General features: G+C 46.7%; 1 long non-coding RNA gene across 1 annotated transcript; it reads right to left on the bottom strand.

Annotated features, from left to right (window-relative positions):
• Window positions 1–10,074: 10,074 nt before the first annotated feature.
• On the bottom strand, window positions 10,075–11,612 carry LOC144160838 (uncharacterized). Its single transcript, XR_013320404.1, has 3 exons — window positions 11,530–11,612; window positions 11,002–11,088; window positions 10,075–10,343 (listed from the first exon to the last, which is right to left on the bottom strand). It is a non-coding gene; the product is annotated as an uncharacterized LOC144160838 (long non-coding RNA).
• Between the last annotated feature and the right edge of the window lie 13,125 nt (window positions 11,613–24,737).

The raw sequence follows: 24,737 nt of genomic DNA, 5'->3' as shown, positions 1-24,737 counted from the left end.
GCATTAGCCGCCTCATTCCCGTCCAGTAATGAATGAGCCGGTGTGCATAGGATGAAAATGTTGGGTAAATTTTGGTGGGCCGGTAGAATTTTTGCTGATGTTGATGTAATTCGTCCAAATTGGAAGGTTCGGCAGGGTGTGTGGGAGTCTGATATGATGGTAGCATGTTCTTTGCCAGTGGTAGCTGCAAGGGCAACGGCTGCTTCTTCACTGGTGTCGATGTCCTTGGTAGGTATAGAAGCAGAAGCTAGCTCCAGTCCCTAATTATTGTCTATTGTGATTGTGTGGGCAGATCGACTGGTGCATTGTGATGCGTCTGCGTACCAAACATCGGGCCGTTTCCCGTATGCTCTTCGAAGAGCTTGAACTCTGGACTTGCGTCGTGGTTTGTTGTGGATCTGAGGCATATTTCTTGGTACAGGGGCGACAGTAACGTTCACTCTATTATGCATTGGAATGCGTTGTTTAGCGTTATTGTCTTTCGTAACTTCGTAGCCGAGTTATCGTGCGGTCTGTCTTCCCGTCTTGTTGAGTTTCAGGGGTTTCAATTGGCTAGTTTTGGGGGTTTCAGCCAATTACTCACAAGTTTTGTGCAGGGCTACTTGCAATAATTTATCTGTAGAAGCAGTGAGGGATAAACGGAGAAAAAACTTGTAGGCTTTTAAGCTAAAGTATTAAGTTTTTCTTTTTCTTTATTTTTCAGCGCTTGATATGGAGAAGTAAAATTATTGTCGCAGCGTAACTGAGCACGCACTCGGTATTCGTAACCCTAGTTTGGTAGTTCTCACGCGTGTATTAAGGTTCTTGTATTTTACCTTTTCAAAAAAGCTTTTCTATTTATGCTGAGTATGTGGTAATAAATCAGTATGTAGTTTCGCTTCGTTCGGTGTTTTTCTCGTTCTACTCCTTGTTGTCACTGTTGAAAGTATATGCGTTTTTGACTCAAACAGACCAACCCCATGTAGCCCCCTTTAATGGCCTGTTAACTCAACAGAAAAGAAATTTACAACTTTACGTGTGTCGCCCTTCCCCGCATGGGTTTGCTTTGCGTTTGCAAAACCTGTCACCAAAATGATTCACTTAGAAACATAAAACGAAGCCATTACCATTAAACAGATCACAAGTGGACGGTACGTATGTATCTAAAAAGACATAGCAAAAAATAAAAAAATGGGCCCATCTCCCCGCGAGGGGGACTCGAGTAAATGCGTCGCTAAGGGGGTGGGTGTATTGCGTTAACGTTTAGTGTTTGGGGGGTTGGTGCTATCACGTGTACACCACACACCTATCACGCCGCTGTTACGCCGCTGAGTCGCCAACGCACGCCGCTGATGACGTAGTTTGAATGAGTCAAGGATATAAGACGCGTTCGTAGCCTTTCATTCTGTGTCGGTTTTGTGGCGCAGTGGGAAGAGCACCAGGTACCTCGCGTTCCGCCCGCAGGTAGTGAATGCGTTGTATCAGCAGCTTCTTGAAGTAGTTTAAATGAGTCAAGGATATAAGTCGCGTTCGTAGCCTTTCATTCTGTGCCGATTTTGTGGCGCAGTGGGTAGAGCACCATGTACCTCGCGTTCCGCCCGCAGGGTCGTGGGATCGAAACCAGGTGCCGGTAACTGTTATTTCTTTTTATAGTGTAGGGGGAGGCTGGTTACTGCGGACGCCGACGCACGGGTGACATCGTGAGTTATACAAATGCTCTGCATTTAAAAAGGCAAAGACAAGACAAAGCAAACAACGACAGGCACCGCCGAATGGCCCTCATTTGCAGAAGCCACACGCGAACTTAATGGCACATTTCCACTGGCGATTCGCCTCGTCGCGCAACGAAACGCGAGGTCGCAAAGCGATGAGCCGGCCGTCGCATTTCGTCGCTTTGCGACGGCGGAGCAGATGGCTCTCGGTCCGAATTCCCTCGTCGCGCGACGGCGCGACAGCCACGCAAAACAGAATAGCAAATCATGGCCGCGGAGTAGGCTGACGTACCCCGAAACGAAACATTTTTTTTTTTTTTTTACATGCGGCAATGCAAACGGCGGTGGGTGGGGGAGTCGCCGCACGGCTAGGCTGGAGGAGCGGCGGGCGCGCAATTTGAAAGTGCGCGCTCGCCGCTCCTCCAGTCCGGCCGTGGTCACCGCCGCTGGGCTCTCTCGGCCACTGCTTGACCCGCTGTCGCTGCACCCGCCGAGTCGGGCCGGCAAGCAACTTCCCGTGCGCTTCGGTTCTTTGTTCAGTGGCTTCAGAGTACGCGCCCACTAATCAGAGACTAGCGTGGAACTCATCAGGGTGGAGAAACGTGTATGGATTGTAAAAGCAAGTAATCATTGTAAAATAACGAGAAGGTAGGTTGACTTGAAGCCTCTTTGTACTTCTATCGGCGACTGCTAAACACGCGTAGAGTTCGGAGACGTGAGAACTTTGCGCCTGTGAAAAGAAGCGAAATTTGTTGGCCGTGATGCGAGTGTTGTGGCGTGAAAGCAAGCGTGCGCATTTCTTCGTGCAATAATATGTTGAAAAGAGCCTTCTTGAGTTTGTTATTTTCTTCTCCTCCCGTAACCCGCAATTCTTTCGGAATTGTTCAAGGTAATTCTTTCGTCATTGTTCCGGGTTAGTAGCATGTGCTTTATTTTGATTCCTACCTCCGTTTTTTCGTGCTCGTGCAACATAATTTTCTGTAAATACGAATGGTTGACGCACCAAGGAGGTCGTACAAGTCGGGAAGCAGCGGCGTTGAACGCAGTCGCATCCCCCATCATCGCGAGTGCGAACAGCGCTTCATTGCCTCATCGCGCGACGCACGCCATTGCGCGACGGGGCAAATAGCCAGAGGGAATGAGCCTTAAGGGAGTCGCAGGCACATGTGCGAGGTACGTTGCATTGAAAGGCCAGTGTTCTGAGATATCCTAGATGAGATTGGTGGTGAATCGTAATCTGCTCCGATCTTCACACAAACCACTCGAAAAAATCAATGAATCACTGGGCGCCTGATAAATCGCTAGGACCAGAGAGCAACAGGTAGTCCGGCTCTAGGCGTACAGTAAATCCGGCATTTGCTATACTACTGTTGCGCAGGCCCTGTAGGCGGAAACCACGCGGAAGATGTTTTTCTGGCTGATACACACATCCTAAAATTTAAGATTACTGAAATCGAAAATCAGCGATTCCCTATTTCCAACATCAGTTCCACAGCCTATTCGCTTATTTATTGTTTATTGCATCAAATATGCATACTACGAACGCGTCGTAGCTATTGTAATCTCCTAGTTAGGTCTTATTCTGTCGTGACAAAATGATCGTAAAGTTCTTTCTCGCTCTACGTGTGAAATTTCAGTTCAAAGACGCCGAGACGCCTTTGTAAAAACAGGCATTTAGGGTCTCGTAAATAAAAAACTTAAGTGCACAGCTTTTGCACCCCGTAGTAAAGTACACGAACTTCGCAGCTGAACACGTCAGTAAAATAACCCATAAAGCATATAAAATAACGTCAAATAATTCATTGACACGTAAGCAATTTTAAGCAACACATCAAGGATTTCTTATCATCTGCATGGACACAATGCAATCTTCGCGGTTTCGGCTGAAACAAAAACTCGCCTACTAGTAGCACTGAAAATTGCATTTTGCCCAACTTTCTACCAGATACCTGGCGGTAATTTCTTATTTAGATGTATGAGAACTTCTACCTGCGCGAAAGCGGATCACTTTCTCTTAGAACAGTGCCTAAGATGGGCTTACCTTGGCGTTTCGTCAAACATTCGTATACTGCAGCTATTGTCAACTATGATTCATGTCGTGCCACCATTAGAGGATACCTTGTTCGTAACCCAATATATATATGTGAAAATGCACTAGTGGCTTTTAAGCACAGCTATACTAGTCTCGTCGAAAGGTTTCGCCATGCCAGCGGACTTGGCGCTCATTAGGGCGCAGCTGCGCAGTACTATATCACGTGACTCTCCAGGCCAAGATCTCATGACTACCCCGTAAGGTCGTCGCAATCGCTGCTGTCACTGCTGCCGACTTCGCGCATGGGCGCAGCTAAGCTAAGTCACCACCTGTCCACATATTTGACCGGGTGCAGGCAACCTTGGCAATGAATGAGGGCGAGGCGGTGCCACTTTCCTCTGAGCGTTCTCCGGAGGCTAGAGACTTTGAGCCGTCCACCCCGCGGATAACGCATACCGAGCTCCATCACTGGAGAGGTTCAGGAATGCCAAGCACACGAAGATATTGGCGGAGACTGAGGAAGAGCGACCCGTTTGACTCGGAAAGCGCCGTGCTCCTGACCCCAACCTTACGCAAAGGCAGACTTTACACGATTAGTTTACTATTTCTAGGTAATTCAAGGTGTACCAAGTGAATTCAAAGGTTCATCAGGCGAAATGAAGCTTTCGCTTTGCTTATGGAGAGTCAAGCAAGATAAGCCGTAGCTACATTTCGAAAGCTTACACAACCGCAGCAGTTTTGGTTTTGAATTTTATGCAGCACCACAAAAGCATTTGTTATTAACGTCTTTTAAATTGTGTGAAGCTGAACGTTGCAATTGTCAATTTCTTGGGCACACAGCCTGCTGCACCGATCGAACTAACCTCTGTGATGGCAAAATTTTAATTCAGCAAATCACTGTTCTCGCTTACGTAGAAGCATCCCAGGTTTATTCGACCATTTCAATTACCCTCAATTCTCAAATATAAGGTTTTAAAGTAACGTATAGCTTCCTCCCAAAGATGTATAAAATAAATTGGAAATCTTAATAATTAGCAAGAAACGTAACAAATGTGCAGTCTTGCTGTTTTTTTCGGAATGTTTTTCTTATGGCGGACGATGTCTAGAAAACGACTTGCAGAGTCATAAAAGTTTCACTTACGTCTGCCTGTAACGGAAAGCAGTTTTGGTTTTGCATTTTAGGCAGCACTGCAAAAGCGGTTGTTATTACTATCTTTTAAATTGTGTGAAGCTGAACGTTGCAATTGTCAATTTCTTGGGCATACAGCCTGTGGCACCGATCAAACTAGCCTCTGTGATAGCAAAATTTTTATTCAACAAATCCCTGTTGCCGTAATGTAGAAATATCCTAGGTTTATTCGACCATTTCTATTACCATCAATTGTCAATTATACGGATTTAAAGTAACCTGTGGCTGTCATGTGTCAGGGAACCCCCCAGAGAGGGGGACGCATCAAAACCGTCAAAAAAAAGGAGGGAAAAGAACAAAGAAACGGCCATTTGAAGTGCGCGACAGGAGCGCACCAATCAAAGAACGCCATCGCCGAAAACCCTAGGAATCATGGGCAAAGGTAGAAGCGCACTGGTCGGCCAATTAGACGACGCCGCGCAGGATACCAGGGGCGTGACGACAATATAAAGACATAGAAGAGGCAATAAACCGAAAGGCAAGACACCGGAAGGCAAGAAACCAGGAGGCGGCAGGAGCATGCGAGCTTCACGGAACGAGCCAGGGGGACGCGGCCAGGCCATCGACCATGCCATGCGACCACGGGGCGTGAGCGGGCCGACTTCGCATTGACACCGTCATCCTAGGTGCACCACGAACCTGTGTCTCCGTGGCCCCAGCGGCATCGTTCGGGCACCAGCCGCCAACGTCTACGCTCCGTCGACGTTCGTCTCGACGGCCCCGAAAGGCTACGTTCGTGCCGAGCCTACCTGGGACCTCCAACAGGAGCGGCTACCAGGGGGTAGCCACAGGGCAAACAAGTCAGGACGCGCGGAGCCCACGCCGTCCAAGGAGCGACCGCACGCATCGAAAGCCGGCACCCAAGCGAGACGAGGACGTCTACCACCGAGTCGCGGCCACGCAACGGGTGCGACACGTCATCACCGACAACAGCGGGGTAGGCCAGTCCATCAGGGACACTTCTAGAACACACCTAGAGAGTAGTTGTACCGCGATTAGGACAGTGCTATGGATTACTAATGAGTTTATTTGAATGAATTATGTAGAACCTTTTGTTGAGATTCTTTGTGTGTAGTTTAATTATTGAGTTTTTTTGTGTAATGGGTTTGCGAGTGTGCAATAAATGTGCGTTTTGCCATACACGTCAACGGCTTTCGTGCGTCCATCTCTCTGAGCTGGTTAAAAAAACATCACCATCCGTTCACGTGAAAATAAAAACAATTGGCGAGCCTGCCAAGATAGATTTATCCTCACCAAGGATACTTCCATCCGGCCCAGTCACGTGTCTTGCCAGCGCCGACAATGGATTGGGGAAGGTTGTTGATGTTGGTTCAAACGCGCGGTTTGAACAAAGAGCAGTTTTTTGAATTGTTAGATGAAGAGTGGCGCAAAGTGCATTAAAGATTGGATGCGAAGATAGAAGAATTTCGCAAAGCTAGGGAAAGGCTTGGGGTGGAGAGAGAGAGAGAAATCACTTTATTGAGCCTTAACCGGGTTTGCGGGAGCGGTGTGGCCGTCGGTTTGAGGCCGGCGGGAAAGAAGGTTGGAGGCAGAGGTAAGAGAGCGGAAAATAAACATGGTAGAGCTGGAACGGCAGAATGCAGAATTAAAGCGCCGACTTGAGGAGCAGAGACAGAAAGAGAACTCTGAACGCACCGCACCTGAGTCTGAAGGCTGGCTGGTCGCTGACCTCTACGAGGCACGTGAAGAAGAGAGCACGCAGATCGGCGATGGCGAAGGAGCACGAGCACTTGGTAGAGCGCAGGTCGCAGATCACGATGAGGCGGCCAGTAAAAACGAAGAAAAAGAAAAAGATGGTTCCTTCAGACAGACAACGGAGGAGAAAGGCGCGTTTCAAGCGCGAGGAGGTGAACAGGCAGGGGATGGCAGAATCGCAGGACAGACGCATAGAGATTAGCGCTTTGGAAATAAGCCCGGCCAAGAAGCTCGTGTGGTTGAAAGTACGCGCTTGGCACATATATGGAGATCAATAAAAAACATTGGCCGCGTATCTGTTCATTTCGCTGCAAATGTCGTCAAAAGACGAGTCTTTATCGACTTTTCCCAAGTAAATGCGTCCCTTCGCTTTCCCGCTCACCTCTCATGTTGTTTGTGTTGCTCCGCGCTCCTCCCAAGGTAGAGACGCCAAAGGTTTGCTTAAATAATTTTAAATTTCCCGCGTTCCACTGCTCCAAACCGGGTGTCTCGATGCCAACGCTGCCGTACGGCGAAGACGCGTGTGAATCGAGGCGCCCTACTTCAACGTTTATAGAACCGCGTTTCCCTAGTCCACGTCCGTTCCAAGGAGAACGTGGAACCTATCTAGTGGAACCTTTCGTAACTCTTGCCACTTGTTTTCTTCAAATTCCGCCAGAAGCAATATGGCTCGGGCGACAGCAGGCGACGGCGGAGTCATATGTTTTCTTCAGTTGTTGAAGTATTTATTCTCGCCAAAATCAACCATGTACGATTTTTTATAAAGGAGCGCTGCAAATATCACTTCTGTATTAATTTGTTGCCTAATATATGCGTAATGTCTTGCTGTTCTTCAGCAATATTGACAAGTATGAACATTACACCGGACTTAGACGGGCACATTTAGCTGTGACTGTATAAGACTATTGCGCAAGAATTGTTTTACTTTGTCCGGGTGGCTGAATCGAGTCACAGACAGACAGACGGAGAGACATACAGACCGATCAAAATTTCTGGGTTTAAGTAGCCCAAGAAAGACTATCTTCTTTAAAAAAAAAACCAAGGTTCTCGCAAAAGGCCGCCGTGGAGGGAGACGCGTTCCAATTGCGAGCTGGTAAACAAGTCGAGTTGTGCAGGTTGCATGCCTTGCGAGGGTAGATGAACGCGCTGAGGGTGCGCCAGGCAAAGGCCGGTTTTATCCCCCCGGCACCTTTGACTCATTTGATGTCAAGGTTTCTCAAAGATCACTAGTTGAGTCCGAGGTGCCTGCCGCTCCATGCACTGGTACAGATGGAGGCGGCAAGTGGGCTGTAATTCTTTGGAAATGCATATGGCAAGTCAGTGTACTTTCATACTCGAAAAGGACAGTGCGCAGCTGTTAGACAGTGAAGCGGGCAGCTAAGTGTTTGAGATGGTCAATGCAGCCACTAGGGGGCAGCCGACCGTAATTTTAGGCCAACTAGAACAGCGCGCTCAGTCTAAGTTCTGTGACGTCGATGGAAAGCGAGAACTAGAGCAGTGTGGAAGAGTTGCGTTGCAGGGGCTAATGACCTAACGCAAAAAGGGCCTAGGAGCTCTGAATACGAAAGACAAGCTTGCACGGAACGAAAAGAGAAAAGAAGCGCAGCAGTGCAGAATCGTTTAGCGGTAGTCCGGGCGCAATATGCGTGAAGGATAGCCAAACGGAATTCTTTCTGGCCGAGAAAACTGCCAGGTTCGGACGCAGTGTGGGCCTAATGAGCAGAGGAAGGGCTAAGGGGAGAGTAGGCAATAAGGAGGCTCAGACTGAGCCAGGCGAGCACGGTAGCCCACGTCATAGAATAGGGGAGGCCCTCAGCGGCTTTCGAGCTCGTATGGGGCCAAGAGCAGCGCGCAAGCGCAGAGTGGCAGGTGAAATGGTAAGGCGTTGGTTGCCAGCAAAACCATTCAAACAGGCTATGTGCTACCGGTACACTCTAAGCTGGGTAACCCTTAATAGAGGTATACATTTTCGAATTTTTGTAACCTATAATTTATAAGGTACAAATGTAACCTATATCTTCGTAACCCTTATATACGTATACACGTAAGGGTTACTCAGTTATCGGTTACTTTGCCGCTTTCAGCATGTATACCTTTATATAAGTTACATCGACCGCCGTCCAAGGTCACACACTTGAAGGTGTCATGTTGCGCGCCAGGCGCGCTTTCGCCGGCGCCGCTGCGGCGACGCCCCAAAGGCGCCTTTCCCGCGTGGTAAACAAATATCGCGTTAGTGGAAGACGATATGTGCGACCATGCTGTTCATTGCGCCGTCTAAACTTTTGCGTCGGGTGTCTTTTGTCCGTCCCTTGAACAAACTGCCGGCCACACTGCTGCGGCTAAAAGAGAGGTTACTTTTATAATTCCTAAAATTGCGGTACTAAAAAGCTGGAAAATGTTGTCTTAATATATATGCATTGCATTACCTGTTCGATAATCGTTACCAAGGTTGTCACCCAAAAATCTTTGTGAGTATTGGCAACGCTTAAGTCTTATAAACAGGCATAACTAAATTTAATGTTCGCATCAGCTTTGTGCCGTTTAAGAAACCAGAATCAAACATGCATGATAGGTCTTTTAATAAATTGCGGATATGAATTTTAGCTTTAGTTAAACAACATTAGGCTTTAGTGAAACCAAGCTTTAGTGGAAACATGCACTTGATAGCATACTTCAAAAGGACGCCAAAGTTATAACATAGCCTTAAGCCCAAAATTCTTGTCTGACAACTTAGGCCATGATTATCAAAAGAGAATTGCAGTACATGCACACATATTTGCGCATTTAACAGGAGCACATTTTAAAAAGTTTGGCATCAGTAGTTTTGAACATTCACATTTATTATTATGAAACACCTGTGGGCTATTTATTAAAAAGCAAAGCTGCGAACCACCGTAATGTAATTATCGTTCCTTAATGAATATTAGACGAGTGCGGATTCCTGGGCGAACTGGTGTTTCCTATATTGCTTTAGACTTCCAGGTAAAACTCGGTTTATTCATATATCCTTATTTAACCTATTTAATAAATGTTACGTGAACAGCTTCACAAACATGGCCAAATATACAGATTCTTTACCTCAATATTTGATGTATGCAAAGTATTTCAAATTGTTTGGTACTGCAATTGAACAATGTCAGACGAATTCGAGTTTGAGCTACATATATAAGATGGTTCTCAGAGGTGCACTTTCCCAGTACAGCGTTATTGTCATGGTTCCCCACAGAAAAAACACAGAATGTGGGAAAGTAGAAAGAACATTTATTACAAATTCACTGTTTATACAAAGCAGTGTTAATGGCTATGTTCCCTGCATTCTCTGTTTCACTGAGAGCCTAATATTACACTGGAATTCACTTGTCTTTACGAATCCATCTTTACACTTCCCTCTTAGGTACCTCTTTACAGTTCCACCTGAGTTGTGATTCCCACGCCAAATTATGGTTTTTTATGCAGCACTAACAACTTTCTAGGCCAATTGTAATCTGTCTTTTGGACAAACTTTAAATGGGATCTATAATTTCCTGCATGAAAAAAGGCGCTTGGAAACATTCAGAGATAAGCTTCGCAATTTACGTAGTACACAAGCAGGCACAAAATCAGGGCACGCTGAAGATTTCCCCGAGGTCATCTGAATGACTTGTTCCCTGCTGCCGCAGATGGAGGTATATATGTGAGGGGCCGTCACTTGGATTTCCCCACCTTGAAGAGCCATCTACACAAAATTTCAGAAAAAGAACAAAATCCAGTGTACCATAAGCCCCTCAACCAAATCACAGGCATGTGAAGTACGAAAACTATATTGCACGAAAATGAAGACGGAGACCAGAGAATGAAATGAAAGGCCACACGAGAGAAGGAGTGATTTAGGGCCTTTCAAATAATTTCAGATCATTTCAGTAATCGTTACACAGAGTAATTTGGCCTCATTGTTCACAACAACGCGAAGCCACTATAGTCATATCGGCCAACCTTCCCGAATTTTAATCGTGCCGTGTTCCTGTTTATCTCGCGAAATGTTTCTGCATGCTCACCCAGAACAGGCAGAAACTTTGGGCTACGAGATAAACTGACATACGTTTGCAAAAGAGAAAGCAAAAACATTTCCGCACCTTCATGTGGAATCACACGCAACAGAGCGAACGTCGCCCTGAACCCAGGAAACGTACTTTCACGATGCTGACGCCGTCTGCGTCACATTTTTCGCTGTACTTAAACATCTGCCTCCGCCCCCCCCCCCCCCCCCTTGTACTGGCAGTTTCATTTTGAACGAGGATCCCACGTGGAAGCCGAAACGTTTTTCACTTCAGTAAGGTGTTCTTCTATCGGTGGTTTCTTCCTCGGCTATTCGTAAAAAGGAATCGACAACTTACATTTTTTCTTCGTTGAAATGTGTTGTGGGATAGGATACATCTAGAACTTGCACCGATCTTCAAGTGGCATTCCCGGGAGGTCTGTACCTGTAATGAATCAAAGGGTTACTTGGGTTAAAATTTAATAGGCTTTAGAGCTGGGCAGTTGGTATACATTCATAATGAAAGAAGACCCCAAACTTGACAAGACGAAGAAAAGAACACAGCACAAGCCCTCACTAACAACTGGAGCTTTCTTAAAGAGCTCTTTTCGAAAAAGAGTTCTTGTTGGCTCTGCAAAAACTGAAAAACTACAAAGCTCCATGCTGAGGAAATCGTTATGTGAATTCATAAAGTTCATGTAGTAACGAACTGATAGAAAGAGTCATAAAACATGAGGCGAAATAAGATACGAAATATAACATCATAACACTTGAAGTAAGGCCTCGCATTTTTACAAGTGAATCATACTTTTGTCTGCGCAGGCCTGGGTGCCATCTTTACAAAGAATATTTGAATGAATGAGTTTTAGTTATTGCATTTTCATACCGTTGTTTCCACGGAAATCAGACTTCATTTCAACTTGTGTCATACGCAGGGGAGTCCCGATTGTCAGCTCAAGGAACACTGCCTGCAAGAAAAACAATAGTGCTCATAAGTCATAGCATAGGTAGCCAGATGCAACCACACTTTTCCAACAGCCAGGAACCGATGAGGGTGCAGCACCCATTTTTACACCTGCACTTGTTTCTGTGTAATTCGTCACAATTTCTGTATCATCAAAAAACAACAACAATCAAGCAGCCTGCATGCTGGCTCATACATACCACCATTCTGTAAATCGCTTTACTGCACTACACTAGTATAACGCGAGACAACCATTTGCCCTGCAATACCACGCGAATAAATAAACGACTGATTTGTGCGAATGGGAATAATAAACCCACTTAACATGGTGACAATGCCCCGCTACCTCAAAATGACTAACACCAAATTTACCCACTCAAGGAAAAGAATGACAAAAATGAAGAATGTTGTAGATATAAAAACTTTTTATTGGGCGTAAGGCAAACTTTCACAAAAAAAGAGGCTTGCGCTGGACAGAAGTGAGTTTAGAAATTTCGGGCAGCATTTAGTGGACTACTTTTCTGCAGCACACACCTTGTGTTTATCCGGATGTATTACTACAAGACCAATAAACTAGACACCATTCCGAATATATGCAGCGAGAAAAATGAATATTTCCCGATAGCTGAAACAAAATGATAATACCAGAGAATAGCGCGATAATATAAGACTTTATTGGGAAAAAAGTGCGCCCGATGCAGCCAACAGCGTAAACAAAACGCTCAACACACGACGAAGGCGCGCAGAGCAGAAAGCAGGCCACGAGCGCCGTTATCTGTTATAATGTACGGGCTTTCACGATCGTCCGCTCTAATCTGACGCAGCGAACGCAAGCCCGTGATTTCATTCGATTGCCGTCGCGGGCAACAGAAAACGTCCAGCGAAGCAACCAGTCGGGTAACGAAAATCCCTCTGGAATACTGCAATTTCAAATTGAAAAGCCCCCAGCGAAAAGATACATCCAATGAAAACACGGAAACCGTTACGGGAGTATACTCACCGAGTTCGCTTTCACTGGCGCCGGGGCATCGGTCCAACATGCGAACTTGACGCTGGTCGTAGAAGAACGGGCCGTGTAGCGCTGCCAGTCACAAATGGGCTCGCCGCAGCCTCCGCGACTCACGCCGACAAATAAGTCTTGTAACAGCCATCCTCGCTTCATCGTAGGGGTATCACAGCGGTAAAAAGGCTCGAGTGGCGCGAAAACGCGGCCACCGGGCCTGCGGGCGCCGCCATTTCTCTATATCCCGTCATGCAACAGAGAAATCAACGGCCGCCTGGAGAGAAGGCGCGACGAGCATCTCTTATAGGTTACAGGGCGTTTTATAGGTTACAACGTAAAGGTTACATGACAGATTTTGTTGATGTAACCTATAAATCATTAATGTAACCTATAAACCGCTTTTAACTTCCCGCTTGTAACCCTTAGAATGGATTGGGATGAAGAAAACATCAAAATGGATCCATTGTAACCTTTATTTTATAGGTTACATCCCTTTAGAAGTTACATTATGGGTTACCAGGATTAGAGTGTACACAAGTGGTGTGACTAAGGTCGGTTGCCATACCCGAACCGATTGTGTAGCGAAAGGTTCTGGATGGAAGAGGCGGACGAAGGTGAAGATGAAGCCATAGGGCAACACACCCATTTGAAAGCACGGAGTTGACTCGGAAAGGAATAGGGTCCATAACGGTGACGATTAAGTTGTGTTTTGTGGTAGAGCCTTAATATTGTAGTATAGTGAAAAGGTAAGCTTCGCTTAAATGTATATGAGAATTGTGGTGTTTAATAAGAGATCATCGAAGTGTGATTTTGGTGATGGTAGAGCAATTTGTAGGAGTAGTTTTGTGTATGTGCATGAAGTATAGATATGAAAGAAGTAGCTGCGAAGTGCGGTTGAAGAGTAGGATGATGAAAACATTTTTTTTTAAATCAAAATCAAATTTATTTTTGAGTACAGGTATACAAGCATATTAATATACAGAAGAGGTGGTTTTTTGAAGAGGTTTTTGAAGAAGAAGAGGTTTTTTGAGGTGGTTTGAGAAAACGCGCTGTCGAGGAGGAGCAGGAGGAGAAAACTTTATTGCAGCAAGTGGTCAGAGAAGCGCGGTGGCCACCGGCGTAAGGCTGGTAGCGACTTCGGTGGCTCTTTTGACCAGGACTTCTTGTGCCGCCCGGTCGGAGCTACCCAACGCCACCCTCCACTGCTCGCTGCTGGTGATTAGAGGGAAGGGGTCTTGGGGGCACTGCCATATGGAATGACTTAGTGAGGCGTGCTCTCCGCACAGGGGGCATGCTGACGAAGGGAATTCTGTCGGATGGATGTGGTGGAGGCGAGCTCTGCTTGGGAAGGTGTCCGTTTGCAAGAGCCGCCAAATACGCGCCTGGCTTATCGTAAGGGATGGATGAGGCGGGGAAAATTGTCGACGCGAGAGGCGGTAGTGCTCTGTTATGTCATTAAATGTGATCAGTCGGTCTCTGGCGGAGCGCGCCCCGTGGTGAGGAACGATACTCACGCCGGCTCGGTGTGTGAGTTCGCGAGCCATAGCGTGTGCAGTATCATTCCCCTCCATGCCAGTGTGGGCTGGGGTCCATATGAGCTCCACTGAGTCCTCTGGTGGATTTTGCTTGAGAATTTTGAGCGCCGTGGGAGAGATTTGTCACCGGGCAAAATTTTGAACGGCCATTTTCGAATCTGTGATTATAATTACCGGATGTGGCCTATGTGTGAGGGCTAAGGCAACTGCCGCCTCTTCCGCCACAGTAGGGGAGGTGGTTATGACTGTGAGGGCGTTGAGTGGAGCAGTGCTTTTTTGACCGGTGATCGCTATAGCGTATGCCCCGTGATGCCTGTACTCCGCTGCGTCAGAGTATACTACTTCCGAAATATTTCTGAGCCGCCTGGCGAGAGACCGGGCTCTTGCTTTGCGTCGTGCCGAATTGTGAATAGGATGCATGTGCCTAGGTAGAGGCTTTACGATTATTTGCTGAATTATATCAGCAGGGATAGGTAATGACTCCTGAGTCTGTTGCGAGACCGCAATGTTTTGCCGCGAGAGAATCTGTTGTCCCGGTCGAGTGAGCTCTAAGCGTGTTCTCTGAGAGCACAGGTGAGCTTCAATGAGCTCTTCAGCGGTATTATACACTCCGAGTTTGTTAAGCTTGTCGGTGGACGCGTTGGGGGGAAGTTGAAGGGCAGCCCTGTATGCTTTCCTAATGAGGCCAATAATTTTATCCAGTTCACTTTTACTGGCTCTAATGTAAGGTAAAGTGTAGAGAAGTCGGCTAATAAAGAAGGCTTGGATAAGCCGAAGTCGGTCACTTTCGTCCATCCCACGATTTCGATTTGTGATCCTTTTGAGGAGAGCAATGAGCTGGTCCACGTGGGAGCTCAGCTGCTTAATGAGCTCCGAGTTAGACCTGTTCTGCTGCATGGTAAGGCCCAAGACTTTAATTTTGGTGACCTGCGGGACCATGTGGCCCTGCACCTGGATGGTGATTTGGGGTGTCGTAGCCGTTCTTTTCTTTGGTGGAAGCACCAGTAACTCGGATTTGGTGGGTGAGCACTTAAGGCCAGCCAGGGCTGCCTGTTGTGATACCACATCTGCTCCTGCTTGGAGGGTGCTCTCAATGTGTCCATCGCTTCCCCCAGCCACCCATAGGGTGATGTCGTCCGCGTATATACCAAAACGGAGATGCGGGATCCGCCTTAGTGCATGGGCGACCGGCAGGAGGGCCAAGTTAAAGAGAAGGGGGGAAATGACCGCCCCTTGAGGAGTGCCCCTACTAGCCAAGTCATACGGTCCACCCTCATTTTGGCCCATTCGGATAGTAGCGGTGCGGTCGGTCAGAAACGCCCTTACATAATTGTAGACCCTGCGACCCGGGTTGATGGAGGTTAGACCGATCATAATGGCCGTGTGGTCTACCGTATCAAAGGCCTTTTGTAAGTCTAGTGCAAGCAGTGCTGTGCTATCAACTTGACTGGTTACCTGTATGACTTCATTCGAGAATTGCAGCAACAGGTCTTGCGTCGACAACTTAGGGCGAAAACCTACCATTTCACATGGTAGTGCATCCGTCTTGTTGATGTGCCGGGTAAGCCGAGCTAGAATGATATGTTCGAGGACTTTGCCAACGCAGGACGTAGGGATATTGGTCTGAGATGCTCTAGAGCCATGGGCTTACCCGGCTTGGGAATGAACGATATTTTGGCTGTGCGCCACTGCTTAGGTAGGGTGCCCATTCGCCAATAGTGATTGTAATACTCAGTTAATTTGGCGACGGATTTATCGTCTAGGTTTAAGCGGAAGTCAGAAGCGCCCTACAAAATGTCAAAACAGGCTCGGCCCCCGGTCCAGATTCTGTCACTAATAAAAAGCTAACGCGCTGTCGAAAAAGAGATGATTCAAGTGCTTGGTTCCAGTGATGTGTTGGAGTAGAGTTTGAGTATCTTAGGGTTCCTGAAAGTGATGTATTGGTGATATAATGGGAACGGTATGGGAACGAAGTGTGTGTGTCCGGTACACGAGTGAACTACAGGCAAGGGTGAAAAAATAGTGAGGTGAAGTGTGAAGTGAACAGTGCGACAAGAGAAGGGAGCAATGCTGGTGAACAGTGGACCAATGGGAATTGAGCAAGGGTTGTGGATCAAGGAGGATGATGGTAGCTGTAGGGTCAGGGAGCAAACCGGTGTTAAAGACATATTAGTAGAAATTAAGAAGAAGAAATGGACGTGGGCAGGGCATGTAATGCGAAGGGAAGATAACCGCTGGTCATTAAGGGTAACAGAGTGGATCCCTAGAGAAGGCAAGCGTTGCAGGGGGCGGCAGAAAGTTAGATGGGCAGATGAGATCAAGAAGTTTGCGGATATAAATTGGTCACAGTTGGCACAGGACCGAGATAATTGCAGAATAATGGGAGAGGCCTTTGCCTTGCAGTGGGCGTAGATAGGCTGATGATGATGATGATCATGATGATGATGATGATGATGATGTGGATCAAGAGGAGCTCGGCGGACAAGATGAAGCAGTTTTTTTAGAAAAACTCTTAAAGCGGAGGTAATTGTCATGTGTCAGGGAAACCCCTTAGGGGGGGACGCATTAAACCCCCGAAAAAAAAAAGACGGAAAAGAACAAAAGAACGGCCATTGGAAGTGCACGCCAGGAGACACCAATCAGAGAACGCCAGCGCCTAAAACCCGAGGAATCATGGGCAAATGTGGCAACGCACTGGTCAGCCAATTAGAGGACGCCGCGCAGGATACCAGGGGCGATACGACCATATAAGGACATAGAACAGGCAAGAAACCAGGAGGCGGCAGGAGCACGTGAGCTTCACGGAACGAGGCAGGGGGACGAGGCCAGGTCATCGACCATGCCATGTGAGCCTGGGCGGGAGCGGGCCGACTTTGCATCGGCACCGTCGTCCTAGGTGCACAACGACCATGTGTGTTCTTGGCCCCAGCGGCATCGGTCAGGCACCACCGGCCAACCTCTACGCTCCGTCGACGTTCGTCTCGACGGCCCCGAAAGGCTGCGTTCGTGCCGTGCATACCTGGGACCTCCAGCGGCAGCGGCTACGAGGGGGTAGCCACCGAGGAAGCACGCCGCCGAAGGGATGACCGCGCGGTTCCAACGCCGATATCAAGGACCTCCAGCAGTAGCGGCTACTAGGGGGTAGCCACCGAGGAAGCACGCCGCCGAAGGGATGACCGCGCGGGTCCAACGCCGACATCAAGGACCTCCAGCGGCAGCGGCTACCAGGGGGTAGCCACCGAGGAAGCACGCCACCCAAGGGATGACCGCGCGGGTCCAACGCCGACATCAAGGACCTCCAGCGGCAGCGGCTACAAGGGGGTAGCCACCGAGGAAGCACGCCGCCCAATGGATGACAGCGCGGGACCAACGCCGACATCAAGGACCTCCAGCGGCAGCGGCTACCAGGGGGTAGCCACCGAGGAAGCACGCCGCCCATGGGATGACCGCGCGCGTCGAACGCCGCCATGAACGACCCCCAACAGAAGCGGCTACAAGGGGGTAGCCACAGAGCAAACAAGTGAGGACGCGCGGAGCCCACGCCGTCCAACGAGTGACCGCGCGCATCGAACGCCGGCACCCAGGCGAGACGAAGACGGCTTCCACCGAGTCGCGGCCACGAAACGGGTGCGACACGTCAGCGCCGACGACAGCGGGGTAGGCCAGTCCATTAGGGATACTTGTAGGACACAACTAGAGAGTAGTTGTACCTCGATTAGGACAGTGCTATGGATTAGTAATGACTGTATTTGAAGGAATTATTTAGAACTTTTTGTAGAGATTTTTTGTGTGTAGTTGATTTATTGAGTTCTTTCTCTTAGGGGCTTGCAAGTGTGCATTACATTTGCGTTTTGCAAACATGTCAACGGCTTTCCTGCGTCCAGCTCTGTGAGCTCGTTAGGACGACATCACCATCCGTTTACGTGACAGACCCGCTGCGGTAGCTCAGTTGCTAAGGCGTTATGCTGCTGATGAGCACAAGGTTGCGGGTTCTATTCCCGGCCGCGGCGGCCGCTTTTCTGATGGAGGCGAAAAGCAAAAATGCCCGAGAGTACGAGATTTCGGCGCACCTTAAAGATACCCAGGTGGTCAAATATAATCCGGAGCCCTTCACTACGGCGAGCCTCATCGTCTGCGTTGTGTCGGTGCGTTAAACCCTACATTCAATCAATGAAATCGTTCACGTGACAGTGGCTGACTCCCAAAAATATCCTAAATGAATTGGCACGAACCTAACATTTAGCAAGAAACGTAATAATTGTGCAGTCTCGCAGGTTTTTCTGGATGTTTTTCTTATGAGGGACGATGTCTAGAAAATGATTTGCAGAGCCATAAAAGTTTCACTTACGTCTGCCTGTAACAAAAATAAACGCTAAATTTTTCTACTTCGTGTAGAGGTAACCTACAATGTTTAATGTAGAACATTCCCAAACTGAAGAATAAATGGCCTTCAATTCAATGAAAAAAAAAATGGTTGCCGTAAAATCATCATTTGAGTGACTGTGCTGACAAAGAATTGTGCCGCTGACACAGTTCTTATCATTAGGCTTGTGGGCGTGTATGGCCCAAAGATTTTTATAATATTTTTCGGTTCATCCTCTTCGATTTTTTCGAACGAAAAAACTACTTTATCAAATTTTGCTGTAGGTTTGAATATGCTATAATACTATTTCTCCTTCTTGACATATTGTTTTAAACTACAAACGTATAGGAACAATGTTAGTTACATATCTTGCTTTGCAATTTATTTATTTATTGTACCCTCAGGGCATACAGCATTATAGAGGGGAATTAATCATACATCTGTGTATATTATAAAATAAAGAAATATTCTTTTAAACCTGCGCAAACCAAGAAAAGTTGTCCTCGAAGTAAAAAAAGCCAATATATTTTTTTGTGCTCCAAGGCCAGAAAATTCCGAGACATCAAGATTGGTACCTTGTTACAGCGCAATAAAGAACAACATAAGCATTTAAAATACCACGTTCCACGTTTGTTAAAACTTTGCTAGTATATAAACATGTATGAAACATGAAAGCCAAAATACATTTTGCAAAGCTTTTCATTTCGCTCCAAGTCTATCGATCAACGAATACTACTTTGAACCAGCCTGAAAACTAGGTATCAGTAAGAACAAATAAATACTATATCTTACGTAAATTGTCGGGGTGATGTAACAAAGGAGAAGAATTACACTAGTGCTCATGTTGAGGCCCGGGAATTTGCTTTGTCAATTTCAACCACTGTCCCGCACACCAGCAGTCCAACTGAACAATCAGTACGTGTACCTAAACTTTGCCTAGCAACGCACTTGCCGTTCTAATTACTTTACGGAAACGTTTCTTCATAGACAACAAAACAAAAACCTTTGTTACAGAACTGCTCGTGGGCATTTTCACCAAACTGTTGATTTTCCTTATTTTCCACATGCACATTATTTGTACAAAAATTTCTACAAAATGGAAAGTGTCTTTAAAGGGCGCTCATGCTGTTGCATCTGTTTTATGGAGAAGAGTATTAGGTTTTTATTAACTTCCATAATTTTTATTACAGAGAAATTAGCGTCCTAAGCAAATCCACTGCCATAGACTTGAAAGCGTAATTAGCCACGGATTAAAACTTCTTGAGTGAAAAAACGAAACAGAATGTACAATTTCGACGTTGAATTTGCTGTATCATGCGTGTTTCAGAGGCATTCGATCTCGTTTTAACGAAACAAATTCTCGAAGACGAAAAATGATATACCCCATCCCGCCACGTGTCAAACAGCAAAGTTGCATATTTTAGAAAAAACCACAAACATCTGCTTTTAATGGGCTAACTCTCGTTTGAAATAAAAGAGGGTAATGGGGTTAAAATAAAGAGGGCTCTAATTGTTTGGTTTCTGCTTGTTTGGTCACGTATACAAACAGCCTTTTTTTAGTTTCTGTTTCTAACAATATAGAGTTACGTGGCGACCCAGTGAATAGGACGAAGGATTGGCAGGGATTATGAGCGGCGTATTTACAGTATGTACATAGCAGCCACAATGGTGCACTGCAAGGCCACATGCTGCCCAGTCCTTCATGGTCGTTTGCAACACCGTTGGTTCCTTCTGGTAGGAATATTTTACTGTCTCTAAACTATCATTGATTGTACGAAAAACCCAAAACGCTTTACTTTGTTTATAAAAAGCCCTACCACAGCCAAAACAAGATATAATATACAAACTGAAACACCTCATTGGACCAAAGATGGCCATAAAACATCCGTTGGACATCCGGTGTCGGACATTTGGACGTCCGTTAGACATCCGCAGAAAGCCAGCGGACGTTTTAGGGACGTCCGTGGGATGGTCCGATGCAAAAGAATTGCACATCCTACGAACGTCCGACAGACGTCCTAGCCGGATTTCCCGACATCCGGCGGATGTTCAAAATCGGACATTTCCAAAGCGAGATGTACAGGGGACATCTAGGAGATAACAAAATGCAGATATTGGGTGTCCGCCGGACGTCCGCTTCTAGTCCTAAATTTTTCGAATCAGGGAGAACCTGTACTCGCTGTAAACTTAAGTGCTTTGTTGATAACATGCCTTGAAGCACTACTCCAGCTTTATGAATACTTGATACAAAAGCCTCTTCTGTAGCTTGTTTTGGCACAACTCTAATTATAAATGCTTGCCCCATGCACTCTGTGGACAGACAACCCCACACCCTATTCATATTTCTCTTGTCAAGAGTTCGAACAGTGATGTTACAGAAACACAGTGGAACGTTGCAAGCTTATTGTCATGACTTTTCAATAAGGAATATGCATGCACTGCGGGCTGCTGTGTCAACACAAATATGAATAAGTTGTAGTAGGCAGTTACCTGGGTGAACAGGATGCTTCAACATGACAGCCCACAGTGTACACATGGTTTCGTATTGAAAAGGGTTACAATAAGCTCGCAACTTTCAACTGTATTATGCTACTGCAAGCATCACTGCTCCCACTCTTCTGAGGGCCCCACACCACATTACGATGCTGTCTATCCTCCTCCCTCTACTCTTGCCAAAAAAAAATATGAATAGGGTGTGGAGCTGTCGGTTCACACAGTGTGGTACAAGCACTTAGAATTACGTTTTTGCCAAATCAAGCTACAGAAGGGGCTTTTGTATTGAGTATTCTTAAAGCTGGAGTACTTCAAGGCATGTTATGAATAAAGCACTGAAATTTACAGCAAGTACAGGTTCTCAAATTTACTAGAAAACTGAAACCTGCACTATTAAACGTTTTGAATCTATACCAAATATGTTTGGGATATTTCCATTAAATTGCTAAAGACAAAACTTCCAACAATGCACGCTAAAGAACAAAGAGTTAGCTTGAAAAAGAAGTATTGAACAGTTAAGCAGGCTGCTAAAACAAATATACTGAATGAAATAGATTACATGTTGCAAAGTACGGCATGCAAAACAGATGCAATGTCGCAAAGCTTGGAAATTCTTTATTTAACGCTTTATAACTCCCAAAGTAAGTACAAACTTTCATGGGCCCATCACGCTTCATGCCAGGAACATCTTGGCTCAAACGTTTCCCCAGCACCTGCAAAACCAAAAGCAACAATTACAGGTTTCTTTCTGGAGCCACCCGACAGAAGTCAAATACATGTAAATTCGAACTTCATGGTTTATGTAGTCCTGTATATGGCTACATTCTTAGACACACAAAAAGAATTTCAGCCTGCTTTTGAACCATTTTGGTTGGCTAGAATCTACAGCTAATGTAGATCGCAGCAACAAGAAAAGAAATCAGCACCGCTTTTGTTGCTCCTGTCGCAAGCGTGAAGGGCCTTTATACACAATACATTCCCACGGTGACTGGCAGTTGCGGAGGGAGGTGACCATGCGCACCGAAAGCCCGATTGGCCAGAGTAAATGCCTCCCCCCACCCCTCATATTTCAATATTTTTAATATACCAAGTGGCCCAACTCCAAGCTTGGCAGAGTCAGTGGGGTGCGTTTCGATACGATGCATGCTTTTCACTTTTCACCTACGCGCTTTGACGGCATATATACCCCCCCTCTCTACCTACAACGCACCGTACGGCTTCTTACACGTTTCGTGACACCGTGCCTACATTTCACCTCAAGGCCAATGCATAACGCATCTCCGCAACGAGCCCACACAGTAAAAATTGTTACAACCCTTTCCGTAAACCTGAGTGAACGTAAAGTAGCCACTGCGCACACCACGTCGTAGGTAGCGCCGGGCTGAATGCCAACGCGGGCATGCTCAACGACTTTCTTTCAACGACAGTACGTGCACGTACTGCTGATACCTTTAAGAAAACGGTATAACTAACTTATCGCGCCTATATTACCGAAGAAAAGGTGATTCCCTGAGCGCAATTTTACGCTGTCATTCAAAACGCGCTAAGCCAGTTATGCCTAACTTCGGCACAGCATACGGCTAGTACGGCGTTTGCAGTACACGGAAAGCTAAAGACGATTTCCCCGCCCCCTCCCCACTCACTGGCACTTATAAAAATGTCTTACCTTTCGTTGTGGACGCAAAAAGATGTCTAGAACATGTCTAGAAGAAAGCAGCAGGGTTTCTTTCTCTAAGATAATCGAAGTTCGTTGGCGCTTCGCAACTTGCACACCATGTTGCACACAAACGCGAGTGGCTATGGCTATACGGCTTGACGTGTCTTGACCAGTGTTGGCTTTGCATCGCACAAAAGAAAAAAAGCCGCCCGCATCTTCCCACGGGGGGAACTTGAGTAAATGCGTCGCATCTACTCGAGTCAAGCAAAGCGTCACGTCAAGCGAAAGCCAAGCAAAGACGCCCTTGACTGAATTCCGAACGCGCGCTCCGCCGCTTATATACGTTGAGGGGACTGCGTAAGCCGGTCCCAGTCGACGACGTTGGCGTACTTGTAAAGCGGCGTGGACTCTAGGTGTTTGAGCCAACCGCGGATGTTGCTTGGCCGGACCGGTTATATGCGCAGCGCGCCCGAAGGAGAGGAAACCGCGGAAGAGAGAGTACTGCACATGCGCCGGCCCAAGCGCGTCTGCTGCGGTTATGACGCAACGTGCCGCGGCTATGACGCAACACAATCCAACACAATCCACTTTAATCCAATCCAATCCAATCCAAATCCAATCCAAGCCAAGCCAAGACAATCCAATCCAATCCAAGCCAATCCAATCCAATCCAATCCAATCCAATGCCCCTCGCGAGACAGTGTTCGAATCCAATCCAATGCCCCTCGCGAGAGAGTGTTCGCTTTCGCCTCGACTCGACGCGCATGCGCAGTGAGCGTGCGGACTACGGACGCCAACGCGGGTGACATCGTGAGTTACTGAAATGCTCTGCATTTAAAACAATGAAAAACTTTCGTCACAAAAAAATACTTTTTAGCCTAATTAGCAGCAAATCAAACAATACAACATTGCATTTCAACCCAACTGTTTTTATAAAACTTTACGAGATCTGCTGTCGTTTTTTTTTTTTTTGAATTCGAACATAACTATGTAAAGTTGACTCGTTCGGGCCGCAACGAGTTATTTGTGCGCGAGACAGAAAGGCGCGAGGGTTACAGCTACTACAATTGTTTTCTGAGCTTACAAATTTTTTTCCTCCCGAACATAATTAACGCGAGGCTAATTACGATGAGTTACTAACATGATCGCGGAATATTGCTTCAATCATACAGACGTACGATGGGCGTCCAGCGGACGTTCATGCACAAACGTAGCTCGGACGTCCGTCGGACCAAATTGAACGGACGTTCTCGTTGCCCAGAAAAATACGTCCGAAGTACGTTTACCAGACGTCGAGCGCGGGAATTGGACGTTCGGCTGTAAAACGGATGTCCTACGGATATCTGTGGTTTAATGAAACGTTATTCGAACAACAGTAACTTGTATGGTAAACATAACGTGTATGCATCGTCTCCAGCGGAATGAGATAGAAATTATTCCACATTTATGATCCGTGGACTGTACGCTCACAAAGTCCCCGAAGTACTGCATGACCTCATCAACACAGGGATAACGGTTTTTGCTAGGCAAAAACAGACCTCTGTGTTAAAAAGACAAGGTTGCCTTTGAGACCATGGCAGGCATTCAGACGTGCATGCGTAGGTGGGCGTTCTAGCCTATTCTTCTCCCAGCGCTTGACAGAGCCCGCACACGTATATATATTCGTAGAATCGAACACCCATTATTTCGAAGAGCCGGGGTTCAGGAAATTAAATTTTTCTGGTGGTTCAAGCCCTGTGCCACTCAACTGGAGAAAAGGCCTGATGTCATCGTTCACTATAGCGTGTTTGCCAAGCTACGCACACTATACTGATCGCTAGATAGAATTCATCGATGTGTCGATCACTTCATCCTAATTCTGACACCATTTCTCGTCATTAGACCACCGAAGAAAAAAAATTAGCAAGCTCGCACTGTCACGTAGGGTTTCAAGCTAGTGATGTTGCAAGGATTCTTGACGACCGTCGTAATTGTATAAGCCCACGATTGCAGCAGATGTGCTTCTTCTTCGCTACCGCTGCGACCATTACTCCATCAATGTTGCTATAAATGTGAGCTTTCTATTAGTGTGTGGAAGTG

Source organism: Haemaphysalis longicornis, unplaced genomic scaffold (assembly GCF_048455015.1).
Source record: "Haemaphysalis longicornis isolate Haplotype H1 unplaced genomic scaffold, Haemaphysalis longicornis Haplotype H1 scaffold_11, whole genome shotgun sequence".
In the NCBI taxonomy this organism is placed as follows: Eukaryota; Metazoa; Arthropoda; class Arachnida; order Ixodida; family Ixodidae; genus Haemaphysalis; species Haemaphysalis longicornis.
The sequence above is the reverse complement of the archived record's forward strand: the minus strand, read 5'-3'. Positions and strand labels throughout refer to the sequence as shown.